This window comes from Durio zibethinus, chromosome 16 (assembly GCF_047325235.1).
Source record: "Durio zibethinus cultivar Kanyao isolate XHJ-2024 chromosome 16, ASM4732523v1, whole genome shotgun sequence".
Taxonomy (NCBI): Eukaryota; Viridiplantae; Streptophyta; class Magnoliopsida; order Malvales; family Malvaceae; genus Durio; species Durio zibethinus.
In genome coordinates this window covers 17,399,102-17,418,820 of record NC_143177.1, presented here as the reverse complement: position 1 = coordinate 17,418,820, position 19,719 = coordinate 17,399,102, and the positions used below count along the sequence as shown (strand labels likewise).

At 41.4% G+C, this 19,719-nt stretch overlaps 4 pseudogenes; all 4 read left to right on the top strand.

Moving 5' to 3' along the window:
- The first annotated feature begins 265 nt into the window (after positions 1–265).
- Positions 266–2,066, top strand: LOC149514367 (18S ribosomal RNA; annotated as a pseudogene).
- A 281-nt stretch (positions 2,067–2,347) lies between these two features.
- Positions 2,348–2,503, top strand: LOC149514366 (5.8S ribosomal RNA; annotated as a pseudogene).
- Positions 2,504–2,749: 246 nt separating this feature from the next.
- LOC149514365 (25S ribosomal RNA) lies at positions 2,750–4,581 on the top strand (annotated as a pseudogene).
- A 12,188-nt stretch (positions 4,582–16,769) lies between these two features.
- LOC149514364 (18S ribosomal RNA) lies at positions 16,770–17,875 on the top strand (annotated as a pseudogene).
- Positions 17,876–19,719: the final 1,844 nt, after the last annotated feature.

The window sequence follows — 19,719 nt, the reverse complement described above, 5'->3', positions numbered from 1 at the left end:
TCCTTTAAGGTTATGGGTCAAACCTTAATCGTGCCTCATATCCCAAATGTGCCAACCAAACCTCTATGGCCACACTAGTGCACTTGTGTTCAATCATACTCTTAGATGTAGAACATTTTGTGGGGGCAGGCTCTCAACCCTTGTTCATCCAATGCTATGCATGTTATGTGTTTGACATGTATGATGCCTTTGCTCCATGTTGGCTCTCTTTGCTACTCAGTTAGTGCATTGAGGCCCATGTAGTGCTAGTATCCTGAAGGAATGCTACCTAGTTGATCTTGCCAGTAGTCATATGCTTGTCCTAAAGATTAAGCCATACATGTGTAAGTATGAACTAATTCAAACTATGAAACTATGAATGGCTCATTAACTCAGTTATAGTTTGTTTGATGGTATCTACTACTCAGATAACCATAGTAATTCTAAAACTAATACATAAAACAAATCCTAACTTCTGGAAGGGATGTATTATTAGATAAAAGGTTAATGTAGGCTTTGCTTGTTGCTCTGATGATTCATGATAACTTGACGGATCACATGGCTTTTGTGTTGGCAGTGCACTATTCAAATTTTTGCCCTATCAATTTTTGATGCTAGGATAGTGGCCTACTTTAATGGTGATGGGTGATGGAGAATTAGGGTTTTTTTCTAGATAGGGAGCTTGAGAAACGACTACCACATCAAAGAAAGGTAGTAGGTGTGCAAATTACCCAATCTTGACACAGGGAGGTAGTGATAATAAATAACAACACTAGGCTCTATAAGTCTGGTAATTGGAATGAGTATAATCTAAATCCCTTAAAGAGGATCCATTGGAAGGCAATTCTAGTGCCAGCAGTTGTGGTAATTCCAGCTCCAATAGCATGTATTTAAGTTGTTGTAGTTAAAAAAAACTCTTAGTTAGAACTAGGGTTAGGTCATCAGGTCTACCTCATAATGAGCATTAGTCTACTCATCCCTACTGCTGGTGATGTGCATTGGCCTTAATTGGTTGGGTCATTCCTTTAGTGTCATTACTTTAAAGAAATTAATGTGCTCAAAGTAGGTCTATGCTTGTATACATTAGCATGGGATAACATCATAAGATTTTGGTCCTATTATGGTACTTTCAAAGAATGAGTAACAAAGACAATCAAAGGCATTCATATTTCATAGTCAAGGGTAAATTTCTTGGATTTATGAAAGATGAACAATTGTGAAAGCATTTGCCAATGATATTTTCTTTAATCATGAATGAAAGTTAGGGGCATAAAGATGATTAGATACGATCCTACTCTCAACCATAAACAATGCTAACTAAGGATCGGTAGTGTTACTTTTAGGACTCTATTGACACCTTATAAGAAATCAAAGTCTTTGGGTTGTTCCAGAGAGAGTATGGTTACAAGGCTAAAACTTAAAGGAATTGACAAAAAGGCACCACCAGGAGTGGAACCTATGGCTTAATTTGACTCAACATGGGGAAACTTACCAAGTCCATATATAGTAAGGATTGAGAGACTGAGAGCTCTTTCTTGATTCTATAGGTGGTGGTGCATGGCCATTTTTTGTTGGTGAAGCAATTTGTCTAGTTAATTCCATTAATGAACAAGACCTCAACCTACTAACTTGCTAGTGTAGGTGATCCTTCATGGCTAGCTTCTTAGAGAGAATATGGCTATTTAGGAGAAGGAAGTTTAAGGTAATAATAGGTCTGTGATGCCCTTAGATGTTTTAGGTTGCATGTGCGTTATATTTTTGTATTCAATGAGTTTATAACCTTGGCTGATAGGCTTAAGTAATATTTGAAATTTCATCATAATGGGTATAGATCATTGCAATTGTTAGTCTTCAATGAGGAATTCCTAGTAAGCATGAGTCATCAGCTTGTGTTGACTATGTCCCTACCTTGTGTACACACCACCCATTGCTCCTACTGATTGAATAGGCCAATAAAGTGTTCGGATCGTAACGACATAGATAGTTTGCTACCCTCGACATCATGAGAAGTCTACTAAACCTTATCATTTAATGGAAGGAGTAGTTATAACAAGGTTTCTATAGGTGAACTTGTAGAAGGACCCACTCAATGAATGGCCTATAAAGGCATTAATGAAACACCTAAGGGTGAGGGTGCTTCTATGTCCTGAGCCCTTTTTGGCCCCAAGCATGCACAATGGTTGCTTTGTTCCATCACCACCTGGGCAAGTGAAACAATCGGTATCATTAGCCATAGCCTAATAGCAAACCCCTAGCATGAATCACGCCAAGGAACTGAAATGAAAAAGAATGCATGTACTATTACCATCCTATTAGTGATGCATGTGTGGGCAACATTATGATTTTTTTTATTGTGAAAAACCAAAATGACTCTCAATAATGGATATCTCAACTCTTGCATTGATGAAGAATTTAGTGAAATCTGATACTTAGTGTGAATTGTAGAATCCAATAAACCATTAAGTCTTTGAACGTAAGTTACACCCCAAGCCATTAGGCTGAGGGCAAGCCTACCTAGGTGTCATGCATCATTGTCCCCTCTAACCCCCCGCCCATCAAGCTCTAGGTGATGGGGGAGAAAGATGGCATCCCCAGATCTCATTGGTCATGGTTGGCCCAAAAGTGAGTCCCTAACAATGATAGTGCCGTGACCATCGGTGGTAAAGCTCTTGGCATGCCTTGTCTTTAGTGATGCTCGCTCATTGGCCATTTAGACCCCCTACATCACTTAGTCGGTGCTTGCATCATGACTCTAGGTTAGGTGGGATTATTCGCTGAGTTTAAGTATATCAACAAGTAGAGGAAAAGAAACTTACTAAGATTCCCCTAGTAATAATGAGGGAATTGAGAAGAGCCCAGCATGAAAATTTGGAGCCCCTAATGTCTGAATTGTAGTCTAGAGAATCATCCCTTTTGGTAGACCAAGCCCAAGTGCCCTGGAAAGGAGTGTCAATGAGAGTGAGAGCCCCATTGTGCCTAGACCTTGTCGCACCATACGGTGCTATCTATGAGTTAGGTTGTTTAGGAATATAGCTCTAATTAGGTGAAACATTCCATCAAAAGCTAAATATAGGGAAAAGACTAACAATGAACAAGTACCATAAGGGGAAGATCAAAAGGACTTTCAAAAAAGTGTGAAAGAGTGCTTGAAATTGTCAGGTGGGAAGTGGATAGGGGCTGACGATGTGCCCCAGTTAAATGTGGCATGGCATGAGCTAGTTTACTGATCAGCTCAAGGTATGGATCGATATGGATTATGGTCGTGGCCCAAACCAAGGCTTTTGATATGCCCACAAAGACATCATCACCATGATCATGGAATGCCACATGTGCCATCTTAACACTCGTATGCTGTCGAAGTTGGTGTACGAGATCCCCATCTAGCCCATCTTGAAACATAGACCAAGGAGTCTAACATTTGTGCAACTCAATGGGCTAGAAAACCCATAAGGCAGAAGGAAACTAATTAGTGGGATCCCTCGCAGGTGCACCACCAATTGATCTTAATCTTTTGAGGAGGGTTCAAGTGTGAACATGCCAATTGGGACTTGAAAGATGGTGAGTTATTCCAAAGCAGGGCGAGGCCACAAGAAACTCTAGTGGATATTGATGTGCAAATCATTCATCTAACTTAGGTATAGGGGTAAAAGTCTTATCGAATTGTCTAGTAGCTAGTTCGCTCTAAAGTTTACATCAAGATAGCTAGAGTGCTTAGCAAGTTCTATCAGGTAAAGTCAATAGTTAAAGGCATTAGGAATGCAATGCCCTTGACCTATTCTCAAACTTTAAATAGGTAGACCACGCGCCTACTTCATTGAGTTGCTTCACGGAATCAAAAGCTCTAAGTGGGCATTTTTGGTAAGCAAAACTAGTGATGTGGGATGAACCAAAAGTCAGGTTATGATGCCTAATTATGTGCTATCTTAGAACTAATAAAGGGTGTTGGTCGATTAAGATAGTAGGATGGTGGTCATGGAAGTCAAAATCAACTAAGGAATGTGTAACAACTCACTTGCTGAATCAACTAGCCTAAAACATGGATGGCACTTAAGTACGTGACATATACTTAGCCATCGAGGCAAGGGCTAAGCCTCGATGAGTAGGAGTGCACGACAGTCAATGCAAAACCCAAAGCGCAAACCCAAGTAAAGCGACCATCAATGTAGATCTTGGTGGTAGTAGCAAATATTCAAATGAGAGCTTTGAAGGCCAAAGAGGGGAAAGGTTCCATGTGAATCGTACTTGCACATGTGTTAGTTAATCCAAAGAAACGAGGGAAGCCTATCCAATATTGTGTCTAGTGTGAAATTAAAAAAGAAATCATTTTAAAATTTTGAACCAAGATGCAATGATTGACAATAATGTTAAGGAGTCTAGAGACATTGGTGGGGGCCTTAGAAAGAGTTATCTTTTTTGTTTAACGGCTTGTCCATCCTAAAAATGGCTCAACTGGAGGTAGGGTCTAATGGTTAGAAGAGCATCACACGTCATGTGGAGTCTAGTGCACCATCGAAAGCCTTTGAAAATCCAAAGGATCGAGCACTGTCCACACCTAGTCATACTCATAATTGCATCAAGTTCCAAAGTGAACAGCTTCTAGCCGATGGAATAATGTAGGCAAAGGAAGTTGGTAAAATGGATCTATAACCTAAGGAAAAGGATTGGTTTTGAGGGCTTGACATAAAGGTCCCAGTCTGGAACCTATTGGCTATTGGTGCATTGCTCGAGCTGCTCTTGTAGTGAAAGTAGGTCATCGCATCCTGATCAGGGGATGGACTAAGAATGGCTCCCTCAGAGGCCTTTCCTAGATGATGAATAGTCAACTCAAAACTAGTATAGACAAGGGGAATCTTACTATTTAATTAAAACAAAGCATTGCAATGGTTCTCCCCTACACCCACTGACTGAGGTCTTTAGACTTCATTTTTTTACATCTCAATGCTTTGGGGTTAAGGATGAATGGTGTTCTCCATTACAACCAATTTAGTCGAGCGATAACATCCCTCCATTGAGAATCCAAGTAAATGATAATCAAATGCCCTTGGTATTTGTTAAAGGGATAGGCTTACCCATGGTGCAGGCGCTTGCCTCGAACTCCATCAGCACATGTTGGCCCCTAGTGCAAATTGTTGTCTTGAGCACCACTGATAGCATTTGACCCTTGGTTGATGCAGGAAATAGCATCTGACACCATTGGTAGATGCTGGCCCATTGTTGCCTTAGATAGTATTAGTAGATATTGGCCCTTTGGTGTGGGATATTACCTCGAATATCATCACCAGATGCTAGCACTTGGTGCAGACACTTGCCTCGACCACCATAGGTGCAAGTGGGCCTTTGGCATGGTTGTTGGCTTTAACACCTCTTTGGCAAAAGTTGGCACTTGGAGCGGCATGTGTATTGTGACCATCCTACCTAAGGAACTTTTTTGTCCCTTGATCACCATTGGCACCAAATGATGTTTGGTTCATGTGTCAAGGGCTCCAATCCTAAGCCAAACTCCTTACCACCTTGAATAAGGAATTAACATCATCTACCTAAGTTAGCCTATAAAACTCAAGTGCCCAGCATAATTCTAGCATGTCAAAGATTGTGTTGCAATATTGGGCCTTCTGGAAGCCTACAAATACTAATCCTTCTAAGACAGTGTTTTGGCATGCCTGAACTAGGGTCTAACTGTACACCCACACCTAGGTCTAATTGTGTGCTTACGCTTCACTCACCAGCTCCTGCATCTGGGCCTAGCTTAATTTTGCCAAACCTAAATACTATGCCTAAGCCTTTAGAGTCTTGATCACTGTTCATACCATTATTTTAGGTTAGTTTACCATGATCTAGGCCTCCAATAGGCCTCAAAGCCTGGTCCTCTTAGCTTTTAGACCTTGTCTCACTAGAACCCAAACTACACCTTGACTTGGAGAGAGCCCTTGAGCTAGGACCAGCTTGTAGACTGTGACACATGCACGTGCCTCAACCACCATTGAGACATGTTGGCCTTTAGATTTGGCACATGCTAGGTCGCGCATCACGTGCAAGTATCCTGGGCTTAGGCCACATACCATGCACATCATAAGCAAGTAGTAAGTGGGCTGGCTTATGCACATCTTCATATTTCTACCATGCCAATGCCATTTTTATGGCTTGTAAATTTATATAACTGCTCACCAACCCTCACACTAGGGCTTGGCTCAATTTTATTGAACATAAACACTGTGCTTGAGCCTCTAGAGTCCAGATCACTACCCATACCATTGTTATGGGTCAGTTCCCCACAACCTAGGCCTGCATAGGCCTCATAGCTTAGTCCTTCTAGCTGTTGAACCTTGTCTTGCTAGAACTGGAACTACTCCTCAACTCAGAGAGGACCTATGGTTCTAGACTAGCTTGTAGACTGTGACACATGCACATGCCTCAACCACCATTGGGATGTGTTGGCCTTTGGTTTTGACACATGCTTTAACCACCATCTGTACATGCTAGGCTATGAACTAAGCATGGGTATCCTAGGCCCAAGCCATGTACCATGCATACCATGGTTGGGCAATATGTGGGTTTAGGTGTCATGGGTCGAGACCCAAGCTCCAGGCTCACACGACTCCAGGATATGAGAATAGATTTTTCCATATCTTAGATCAACCTAACATAGGATATGGTACACGAACCTTCTATATTGCAAAATGAAAAGGTATAGTAAGTGCTTGAAGAAAGGCTAAAAGAACAATAAAAAGTTTAAGGCAAGAGTAAGGATGTTATTACTCAATGGTTCTAATGTGTGTGTACAATGAGTGTGGGGGACTCACTATTTATAGCTAAGTCCCCCTTACTATTAGTGCTTGAGATACATTCATAAACTCTAAAGATTACAATGGTTAAATCCCTTGATTCTAGGAGCTAAGATACAATCCCTAATTCTAAGGGATTGGAGCTATTGCACAATCTTTGACTTGTTGAAGTAATGTTAAGCACCAAGCCTTCTAGAAGCCTTAAATTTGATCTTTCCAAGATTGTGTTCAAATGTGCCCGCACTTAGGCTAGACTATACACCCATACCTCTTTCATTAGTGCAGTTGCCTAGGTCTAATTAGGTGCCGTGTATTGCTCACCAGTGCCCGCCCTTAGGTTTGGCATAATCTAGCCAAACTTGAACACTTTACCTAAGCCTCTAGAGTCTTGATCATTGCCTAACCCATTACTTTAGGCCATTCCCCATGACTTGAACCTTTAGTGAGCCTCAAGGCTAGTCCCTTTGGCTATCAGACTTTATCCTACTAGAATTTAAACTACTACTCAACTAGGAGAGAACCCTTGGGCCTAGAGTAGCTTGCAAATCATGACATTTTCCTCTACTTATTCTAGCAATACCCTCATTGCTTGGGGGATGATTGGCCTAACTTGCACAATGATTTTAAGTATTGCCTTACAAACTTGTTTTCCAATATTTTGGTCCCATACCCAATCATTTACTTGCTGGCTTTTGCTATTCTTGATTTATGTTTCTCAGCACTCTGCCATAATAGTCCCTTGCACTCATGCTGTTGATGCTTTTTATGTTTTTTTTTAGTTGCCTATGAGACATTCTTTTGTGAGGAATCTAGCTGTATTGTAGGACTCATGCTATGTCACTTTGCTACCACTAGTTTCCCTTATAAGCTCCTCAACCAACCCCATGATAGTCTCGGCTAGCACCTAGCTACTCTTACTTAGGGCTCCTTTTGGTGCTGTTTACCCTGCCATTCTTACTTTTAGATAGCCCTTTTCCTCACTTGATGGCTAAAAGCTATGGGCATTCTTCAACTCGATGTGGACCAGCACAAAAATGGCAACTCAAAGGCCTGTTGCCTTTACTGGAGGTTCTGTTAGTCTTACAAAATCAAGGCGTCCCCTAACCCTTTCCTTCCTGAGGAACAAACACCGATGTCTTCCCCACTCTGGCCTTTTCCTTTTGGCCTTGGAGATTTGGTAAACTCAAATTGAGTAATTGATTCTACAACAACTTTGGTCCAACTCAACTTTTGCATGCTTCTTTGTTGCAGCTCGACCTTTACCCATGGCTTTAGTCCATTAATGAAATGCTTAGGCACCTCCACTCTTAGTCCCAAGCCCACACTAGCAACCATGGTAGCTCACAATGTAGCATGCTCAATCTTGAGCCTAGCTAGTAGCTTTTCTTGAAAGATTGTCACCATGGACTCTAATGCCTCATTACATTGTATGAGCTTCCCCATTCCTTATTTGAGGATCCTTCAACATCCTTGAATCGAGCTTTTATCTAAAGAATGGCCTTCTCACACTTTGCTAATCAGGTGCTTGTTAGCACATATCTTGTTGAAGCCTTTCCCCACTTATTTGTAGACGGGCACTCTTTGAACACCTCTCTTTAGCCCCCTATCTAGTTTTCCCTAGGCATGACACAACCCAAAACACACAAATTAATATATCACAAATGCACAAACCAAAGGATTACTAAACTCTAGTAAGTACTCAAGTGATCCATTTTTGGTTCCTACTAACCAGTACACCAATCTATTAGTACAGCACACTAGCATAGCACACACTATTAGGCACTAGTCTACACCCTGCTCAACACATTAGCCTTTTAGTCAAGTAGCAGTTTGCACACCCAAATAGCACACCCATAGCACATAGCAATAACTTGTTAAGCACCTATCCTACACTTTAACATGCTTTTACCTGGTACACCAGGAGTATTTCGCTAGCACACTAGGAGTATTTCGCTTAAGATGCACACACCAAGTAGTAAACTACCTACACCCCATAGTCAAATATCCATACACATAGTAAGATGCTTGTACAACTCACCACAATGCATACACACTACACCAGGATGCCTACATGTAAGTCTTCTAACTTGCATCGATGCCAACTCTAGCTCTCTATGTCAACTCTGGCTCTCACAACGACTCTGACTCCTCTTGTCAGAGTAGTGATCTATTGCACACTTTAAACCAAGGCTTTGGTCACCACCTTTAGTCTGATCTAGGCTCTAATACTTTTGGTATCTAGTTCTGCCACCTACTTTAAAGGTTCTCCCAAACCAAGCTCTGATACCATTTATCACGGGCTGAGACTTAAGCTCAAAGCTCATGCAGCTCTAAGACATAGGAATGGACTCATTTGTACCTAGATCAACCTAACACAAGAAGCAATGTATGAACACTCTAGACTATAGGGTTTGGCCACCCAGTATGTTGCAAAATAAAAGGCACAATAAATGTTGGAAGAAAGGCTAACAAAAGAACAACAAAAAAGTTTATGGCAAGAGTAAAGATGTTATTACTCAATGGTTCTGGTGTGTGTACAATGAGGGTTAGAACTCTCTATTTATAGCTAAGTCCTCTTTACATTTAGTGCTTGAGATACCTTCTTAAACTTTAGACATTACAATCCCTTGATTCTAGGAGCTAAGTTATAATCCTTGATTCTAGGGGATTTGGTGTTGCTACATAATCTTTGACTTGTTGAAATCATGTTGAGTATTAGGCCTTCTAGAAGCCCCCAAATTTGATCTTTTGGGTCTATGTTTAGGTATGCTCACATCTGGGCCTGACCATGCATCCGTACTTTAATCATCAATGCTTCCAACTGGGTCTAATTGGGTTCCCATGCATGGCGCACTAGAGCTTGCCCCTGGACTCAGCTTAATCCTACCAAACTTGAACACCTTTTTTGAGCCTCTAGAGTCTCAATCACTGCCTACCTTACTATTCTAGGTTAGTTCCCCATGGCTTGGAACTTTAGTGCTCCTTAGGGCTTATCCTTTTGGCTATCAGACTTTATCCTACTAGAATTGGAAAGATCACTTGCTTTTGAGAGAACCTCTAGGCCTGGACTAGCTTGTAGATTGTGACATTTTCCTCTACTCATTCTAGTAATACCCTTTTTCCTAAGAGGATAATGCACCGACTATGTTGGTTTCAACTCTTACCCCATAAACTAGTTTTCCAACATTTCAGTCCTATACCTAAACATGTACTCTATTGGCTTCTACTATTCTTTAAAATATGTTCCTCAACACTTTACTACAATGGTCCCTTCCATTTGCACTACTTGCACTTCCTCTAATTTACTTATGATATATTCTCTTGTAAGGAATCTGGCTACACTGTAGGACTCATGTTATGGCACTCAACTACCACTAGTTTTCCTTTATTAGCTCCTCAAGAGGTCCTAACCCCTTGGTAGTCTTGACCAGCACCTTGTTGCTCATCTTTGGGCTATTTTTGGTGCTGTTTACCACTACCATTCTTGCCTTTTGATAGCCCTTTTGCCTACTTGATGGCTGTGCGATCTCGGTCAGACCAAGTTGTGGTAGTGCTATGCTATTATTGCTTGTTGGATGGCGAAGCCAGTCTCATGGCCCTTGCTTGTGTTTGTCCTATGCCAAGTGGTTGTGGCATGGTCTTGTACATTGTTTCCTCTGTTCGCTCGTTGAGTAATCAATTAGGTAGGTTGTGGATCGATCCTTGGGCAAGCGTACTAGGCACCTAGGCTTAAGCACCAGAGGTTAAGGCTTGCACACTAGGCCTTGCAAAGGAGTCCAAACCACCTGCATGACTAGGGCCAATCCTCCAAGACATTCAGACCACATCTAAGAGGGCCTAAGAGAGGAAGTGTGCAACAAGATCTTCTAGAAGCACACAGGATCAGTAGAAGCCTTATGAAGGATTTGATTGACCCTAAAAATCAGGAGTAGAATCCTATATTAATGTGTATTCTGTGTAATCCTTGATTTTTAAGAGATATTGTAATCCCATGATTCTAGCGTTTAGCCATAAATGTAGCTAAGGGCCTTAACTATAAATGAGGGTTGCCCCACCCTCTTTTGTACATCATCAGACACTTTGCTTTAGTAATATATAGAGCATATTCTAGTAACTCCCTTGTTCTTCTATTTTTCTCAAACTTACACATTTTGTCCTTCTAATTGTTCTAGTGCCCGCACGCTATGTTTTAGGCTAACTTAGGCTAAAAGGAGGTGATTCTAAGCCTAAGGCCACATGGATTTTGAGTATTAGATTGGAACCCATGACAGTTGGTATTAGAGCAATTTTGATCCTGCTTGTGTTTATGTGCAAGTTGGTCATAGTAGAAGAGATGGCATCCCAAAATGTTATTGCTAGCCAATAACCAGAGGCCCAAAAGCAAGGGCACGAAAGGGGCAAGAAGACCAGTTCGAGAGACATCTGATCTACCATGGATGAGAGGCTGTCCAAGGTGGAGGTGACTATGGGCAATATGAAGAAGTAACTTGATGATGTGTAAACTCACGTTGAAGCTCTAGACTCTATGGGGGAGGAACTCAAGGGTGAGTTGCATGGAACTCTCAATGAAGGCTTGGACATGATCACCTAGAGGAATCAAGCCTTAGAAGCCCAAGTGGAGACCATGCGCGATGGCATGGAGGCCATGCGTAAAGAGTTGCAGGAGCTCAAGACTGAGCTCATTATGTGCAAGACTACCATCAGGAATGGCATGTTTGCTGGAGCATCTAAGACCCATGTGGAGATCCCTAAGACTAAGGAGTTCAAGGGGACTAGGGTGGCCAAGAAAGTAAACAACTACCTATGGGTCATGGAGCACTCTTTTCGGGCCATGGGCATGCAAGATGAGGCTACCAAGGTAAGCATCACATTGATGTATCTTATTGATGTTGCCTTGTTATGGTGGACGTACAGGGGTGATGATGTGTGGCATAAGGGTACCATAATTGAAAATTGGGCAGAGTTCTAAAAAGAGTTCAGAGAGTAGTTTTACCTAGAGTACACCAATGATAAGGCATAAGCAAAGTTGCACAAGCTTAGCCAGTAAGGGGACATAAGGGAGTATGTCCCAAAATTCTCTGAACTGATGCTTTAGATTTCATATTTGAGTAAGTCGAAGGTCTGTTTACTTTCATGGATAGGTTGAAGCCATGGGTGAAGCATGAGCTACAAAGGCGGGGAGTTCATTGCTTGGCTAAAGCTATGACTAATACTGAGTCCTTGGTGGAGTTCAAAGAAAAAATAAGTTTAAGTCTTCCAAGCCTAAGGGAAAGGGCAAGGATAAAAAGGATCGAGAGAAGCAGTCCAAGGGAAGGGACCATGACCGATAATCTAAAGATGGGGATCGAAACCATTTGGGCAAAGATGGTGATAAAAAGCCACTAGCAGAAAAGTGGAAGGCAAAGAGAGACTATGAGCCAATCATGCTACCTATGTGGAGGAAGCCATATAGTGCGTAACTACCCACAGAAGGGCAAGCTGGTTGCTATCAATAAGGAGTCAGATGAAAAGCCAAAAACAGAGGTAGCAAAGCTTGGGTTGTTGGTGCTTAATGCTCTCCCGAGTAAGAGGAGTCACAAGCCAAAACACTTTATGTTTGAGGATCTGATGGTTGCGAGCAAAAAAGTGAGTGCATTAGTGGACACAAGTGCCTCACATCTCTTTATTTTAGGTGATAAAGCCTAGAAGCTCTGACTAACGGTGTAGAAAGGGCTAGTACCATCAAGATAGTGAACTCTCAAGAAGTTGCAGCCATTGAAGTTATGCAGCGAGTGGAGTTACAGCTTAGAGACTGGAAAGGCAAGGAAACCATTGAGGTAATACCCTTGAATGATAATGTGTTTATGATTCGGTTAGATTTCCTTGTTCAGATTAACACCCTCATTGTGCCTTTTACCAATTCTATTTGCATTATGGATGCATGGTGCAATGCCTTATACCATTGAGGTACGAGTCTAGGATTGGGTCTAAAATGGTATCAGCCATTCAATTTGCCAAGGCAATAAGCAGGGATGAAGACACCTTCTTGGCAGCCTTAAAGTATGAAAAACCAAGAGAGAAAGAGTTTAACATCCCCTTAGAGGTGCTAAAGGTGCTAGAGTCCTTTAGCGATGTGATGCCTGTAAAACTACCTAGTAAACTACCACCTAAGAGAGAGGTAGACCACAAGATTGAGCTAGTGCTTGAGGCCAAACCACCAGCTTGAGCCCTTTACTGAATGTCACCACTAGAGTTGGAAGAGTTAAGGAAACAGCTCAAAAAGTTAGTTGATGCTGGCTTCATCAGGCCATCAAAGGCACCATATGGTGCACTATTGTTGTTTCAACACAAGCATGATGGGTCCTTACAGTTGTGCATAGATTATCAGGCTTTGAACAAGCTGACCATCAAGAACAAGTATCATATCCTACTCATTGTAGACTTGTTTGACCAACTTAGAGGTGTAAGGTGGTTCACTAAGCTGGATTTAAGGTTATGTTACTACTAAGTCAGGATCATAAAGGGAAAAGAGCCCAAGATAGTGTGTGTCACTTGGTATGGCTGATTTGAGTTCTTGGTCATGCCATTCAGACTCACCAATACCCCATCAACATTCTGCACACTCATAAACAAGGCACTTCAATTGTTCTTTCATCATTTAGTGGTGGTTTATTTGGATGACATTGTGATTTACAGCTAGACATTGAGAGAGTATGTAGACCACTTGAGATAGGTGCTCAACATGCTACGGGTGTACAAGTTGTATGTCAATAGGGAAAAGTGCTTATTTACCCAGCAGGAGATCTCATTCCTAGGCCATATAGTGGGAGGTGGTAGGATAAACGTGGATGAAGGCAAGGTGTAGGCCATCCTAGAATGGCAACCGCTAGCCAAGGTCACCAAGTTGAGGTCATTCCATAGGCTAGTCAATTACTATAGGCACTTCATCAAAGGCCACTCAACCATACCATGCCATTGACTAACTTGTTCAAGAAAAAATGAGCATAGGAATGGAGCATAGGGTACCAGGAAACCTTTAATCAGTTGAAGCAAGCTATGACCAAGGAACCAGTCTTGGCCTTGCCAGACCATGCCAAGCCATATGAGGTGCATACAGATGCATCAAACTTTGTGATAGGGAAGTGTTAATGCAAGAAGGACATCCAATCATGTTTGAGAGCAGGAAGCTCAATGAGATCGAGCACAAACACTCGGTCTAGGAGAAAGAGATGATTGCAGTGGTGCACTACTTGTGACTTGGTGCCATTACCTGTTGGGGTTAAGGTTCATGGTTAGGACAAACAATTAGTGACCAGCTATTTCAAATCACAAAAGAAGCTGTCCCCTAAGCAAGTTAGATGGCAGGATTTTCTTGTAGAATTTGATTTTAGGTTAGAGTACAAGCTAGGGTGGGCAAACATAGAGGCTGATGCCTTGAGCAAGAAGGTGAACCTTATTACCATTAGCCAACCAGAGGGGTTTTTGATGTCGCACATCAAGGAAAGACTTGTGCATGATCCTACAGCCAAGGGTCTCATTGAGTACACTCAGTAAGGTAAGACTAGGTAGTTTTGGTTGCAAGATAGGTTGTTGTACACCAAGGGTAGTAGGCTATTTGTGCGACAACATGGGAAGCTCCACAGGGAAGTTATGCAAGAGTGCCATGATTCAAGGTGGGCTAGACACCCAGGAGCGAGCTGTACCTTGGCTTTGCTAGAGTACCGATACTATTAATTGCACACGAGGGACAATGTGGAGGCCTAGGTATGCCAACAGGACAAGGTAGAGCTCAAGAAACCAAGCAATTTCTTGGAGCCATTGTCAGTGCCAGAGTGACCATGGGAGAGCATTACTCTAGACTTTATTGCCAGTCTACCTAAGGTAAAGGGGCTCAAAAGCATCATGGTAGTGATGGATAGGTTTTCCAAGTATAAAATCTTCATTCCAACAACCAAGAAGTACCTAGCAGAGGAGGTAGCTCAATTATTCCTGAAGAACGTGGTGAAGTACTGGCAAGTACCAAGGACCATTGTTAATGATCAGGATGGGCATTTTACGGGTAGGTTATGTATTGAGTTGTTCAAGCTATTGGGGTCAGACTTGAACTTTTCCACTGGCATGCATTCATAGATTGACAGGTAGACTGAGTGTGTGAATGGATTGTTGGAGGTCTACCTCATGCACTATGTGAGTGTCACATAAAAGGATTGGCCAAAGCTATTAGATGTCACCCAATTTTCTTACAACTTGTAAATGAGTAAAGCAACAAACCACAGTCCACTTGAGATAGTGACAGGATAGCAACTGCTAACACTCGATTCAATTGCTACAGGTTATACAGAGCCAAATCTAGTAGCATACAAGTTTGCCAAGGCTTGGTAGGAGCATGCTAACTTGGCTAAAGTATGTCTACACAAAGTGGCAAAGAGGTCGAAGAAGTGGGCATACCAGAATAAACAGAGCATGCAATTCCAAGTAAGAGACTTAGTGTTGGTGAAGCTACATCACATTGTGCACTAAAGGGGGTTGCACAAAAGGCTTAGTCCAGAGATATGAGGGATCTTTTAGAGTTCTCAAGAGGCCAAGCAAGGTTGCCTACAAGCTAGATATGCCACCCAAGTTGAAAGTACACTCGATGTTTCATGTTAGTATGCTCAAGCCGTTTCATGAGGATAAGAGAGATCTAGGATAAGCAGAGTCAAAACATGCCTCATTAGGAGTGAGGGCCTCATATGAGAGAAAGGTCCACAGCATCATTGCTGATCAAAAAGTGAGGTAGAATAACTACCAACCAAGATAGAAGTATTCGGTGTGCTGAAAAAGACTTCTTAACAGTGAGGCAAGTTGGGAGCCAACAAAAGACTTATGGCAGTTCTAGGACCAAATTAGGTAGCACCCTGCTGAGGATGCAATAAAACATTACATAATCAGGTGGGGGATAATGTCACACCCTGGGCGGGCATGCCAGGCACACAGGCTCAAGCACCAAAGGTTAAGGCTCACGCACCAGGGACATTAGCTGAAGTTTGCATACTAGGCCTTGGAGAGGAGTCTAGACTACCGACACAGCATGCAAGCTATCTCGTACGACCTAGGCTAGGTCCATAAGATGCTCACACCACATCTAAGAGGGCTCAAAAGAGAAAGTGCACAACAAGATCTTCTAGAAGCGTATAGGATCAGCAGAAGCCTTTTAGAGGATCTAGTTAACCCTGAAAATCAGAAGTAGAATCTTGTATTAATGTGTATTCTATGTAATCCCTAATTTTTAGGAGATATTGTAATCCCATGATTCTAAGGTTTAGCCATAAGTGTAGCTGAGGGCTTTAACTATAATAAAAGGTCGCCTGACCCTCTTTTGTATGTCATTAGATATTTTACTTCAGTAATATACAGAGAATATTCTAGCAACTCTCTTATATTTTTATTTTTCTCAAACCTACACATTATATCCTTCTAGTTGTTCTAGTGCTCGAATGCTTGTGTTTTAGGCTGACTTAGGCTAAAATGAGGTGATTCCAAGCCTAAGGCCATACGAATTCTAAGTCTTAGGTCAAAGCCCATGGCACATGGACACTACCACTTATACACAACAGGCATATGGGTGGTGCTATGGTTATGTGTGTTGGTAGGCTTTATGCTCAATGCATCAAACTATCGACCCATCGTCCCCTTCAATCTCCCTCTATATGGTCATCGTACCTTAGGGGTAACCTAAATTGATGGAAATCATATATCTTGCCATCTTTCATCCATCTTATGTCCTTAGGGGCTATGGATTAGACCTTTATAGTGCCCCATGTCCTAAGTGTGCCACCTAAAGCTTTATGGTTACATTGGTGCTTTGGTGTTTGATCGTGCTCTCAAATGTGAAATGTTTTGTAAGCATGGGTTCTTAGCCCTTGTTCATCTAATGTTATGCTTTTTACATGCTTAACATGCACAACACTTTGTGCTCTGTGTTGGCTCTCTCTATCACTTAGTTAATGAGTTGATTCCCATATGGTGCCAACATCCAAGGGATGCTACCTAGTTGAACCTACCAATAGTTATATGCTTGTCTCAAAGATTAAGCCATGCATGAGTAAGTATGAACTAATTTAGACTGTGAAACTGTGAATGGCTCATTAAATCAATTATAGTTTGTTTGATGGTATCTACTACTTAGATAACCATAACAATTTTAAAGCTAATACATACAACAAACCCCAACTTCTATAAAGGATGCATTTATTAGATAAAAGGTTGACACGTGCTTTACCCATTGCTGCGATGATTCATGATAACTCAACGAATCACATGACCTTGTGTCGGTGATGCATCATTTAAATTTATGCCGTATCAATTTTTGATGGTAGGGTAGTGGCCTACTATGGTGGTGATTGATGATAGAGAATTAGGATTTGATTCCATAAAAGGAGCTTGAGAAATAGCTACCACATCCATGGAAGGTAACGGGCGTACAAATTACCTAATCTTGACACTAGGAGGTAATGACAATAAATAACAATACTGGGCTCTATGAGTATGGTAATTGGAGTGAGTACAATCTAAATCCCTTAATGAGGATCCATTAAGGGGCAAGATTGGTGCCAACAAATGTGGTAATTCTAGCTCCACTAGTGTATATTTAAGTTGTTACAATTAAAAAGCTCGTAGTTGAAACTAGTGTTAGGTTGTCTGATCCACCTCTTGGTGAGCACTGATTTACTCATCCCTACTATCGACGATGCATTCCTAGCCATAACTACCTGGTTCATTCCTCATATGCTATTACTTTGAAAAAGTTTGAATGCTTAATGCAAGCCTAAGCTTGTATACATTAGTTTGGGATAACATCATATGATTTTGGTCCTATTGTGTTGGCCTTCAGGATTAAAGTAATGATTAACAAGGATAGATGAAGGCATTTTTATTTCATAGTCAAAGGTGAAATTCTTAGATTTATGATGATGAATGACTGCGATAGCATTTGCTAATGATGTTTTCATTAATCAAGAATTAAATTTGGGTGGCTCAAAGATGATTAGATACCATCCTAATCTCAACCATAAATAATGCCAATTAGGGATCGATGAATGTTACTTTTAGGACTCTATGGGCACCTTATGAGAAATCGAAGTCTTTTGGTTTCAAGAGGAGTATGATCACAAGGTTGAAACTTAAAGGAATTGATGGAAGGGCACCACCAAGCATAGAGCCAGTGACTTAATTTGACTGAACACGAGGACGCTGACTAGGTCTAGACATAGTAAAGATTTACAGACTAGGCACTCTTTTTTTATTCTATGGGTGGTGTTGCATAGTGGTTGTTAGTTGGTGGAGCGATTTGTCTGGCTAATTTTGCTAATGAACAAGACTTTAACCTACTAACTAGCTATGAGGAGGTGATCCTTTGTGAATAGCTTTTTTAAAGGACTATGGCTATTTAGGCTAAAGAAGTTTGAGGCAATAACTGGTCTAGTGGAACCAAACTAGGCACAAGCCCAAAGAAGGGCCTCACATAGGCACTACTGAAAAAAGAGTTGAAGCTAGTTCAAACTCCTTTTTGATAGAGTCCATGTAAAATTAAAACTCTTTAATACAATCCTATTGTAATGTCTTATATATATTGGACTCTTTGTGAGCCCTAGGATAGGAACTATGTTAGCCATTGATTCAAGGGGGCCTTAGCTATAAATAGAAGGTGCCTCTACCCTCATTGCACATACCACAACTTGAGTAATACAAGTTTACTCTTGCTTGTCTTAGTTGTTCTCTTTAGCTTTCCATCAAATAGTTTACATGTAGCTTTGTCTAGTAATAGATTAGGGAGGCTAGCCCTTGAGTTTTGAGTGTCCATGCATTGGTGCAATCAAAGTCTAATCTAGGATGCTAGATGAGTCAATTCTTAGGTTTTGGAGCAGCACAAGTCAGAGCTTAAGTCTTGACTTGTGACAAGTGGCATTAGAGCAGGTTTAGAGCTACTTTAGAGTCAATAAAAGTTAGATTAGAGTGATCAATGATCAGTGTTGTTGCAACTAGTGTTAGCCTTAAGAGAGGTTTCAGACATGTTGGTGCAGGCATCCTAGGTCATTTTTGTGCTTATATGCCGGTAATATGCACCCTGGTGCACAAGATGCAAGTGTGCAAGAATGCAAACTATGTGTTCAACTAATTGCTACTATGGTATTGTAGGAGTGCTAGGCATGTTGTGCAGGTGTACAGACTAGTGCCTAACTGAGAGTGTAGAACATACTTAGCTGATGTGCAAATTAGTGTCTAACAGTGTGTGTGCTAGTGTGTTATGCTAACAAACAAGTGTGTTGGTTCGTAAGGACTAGGACTAGATCAGTAGAGTGCATAAAATGTTAAGGTAATCTCTTTGGTTTTATGCATTTGTGACTGACAGAGTGTTTGGAGCTATGGCATCGCTAGGATAAACTAGACCGAAGGCTAAGTAGAGGGCTTTGATAAATGCCCACCTATAGACGAAAGGAGGGAGGTTGGATCAAAAGACATGCTAATGTCCCTAAATACCCGACTACAAAAGTTTAAGGTGATTGTTATTGAATTGAGGGACAAGTTTGAAGATAGGGAAGGATCCTTGAATGAGGCATTAAAGGTGCTCATGCAGTGGAATAAGGTGTTGGAGGCCATGGTGTCAACCTTACGAGAGGAGCTGGTGAAGATTAGGGTTGATCACACTGCATTGCAAGCTATCATAGTTGCTAGTGTTGACTTAAGACCTAAGCTGGTGGTGCCTATGCATTTTTTAGATGGTCAAAAGCTGAAAGTAAAGATTGTGCTACAATAGAATGGCATACAGAAGTCAAGTCAAGCTAGTGTTGCTGTAGAATCAAAGACTTGGGTTTAGTGCACCAAGTCTTTAAGGCCTAGAGGAAACGACCAGGTAGGCGAGACACTAGTCTTTATTCTACAGGGGAGGAAAGGGTTATAAGAAAGCCCAGATTTCACATGGCCAATAGTGCCGCTAGCA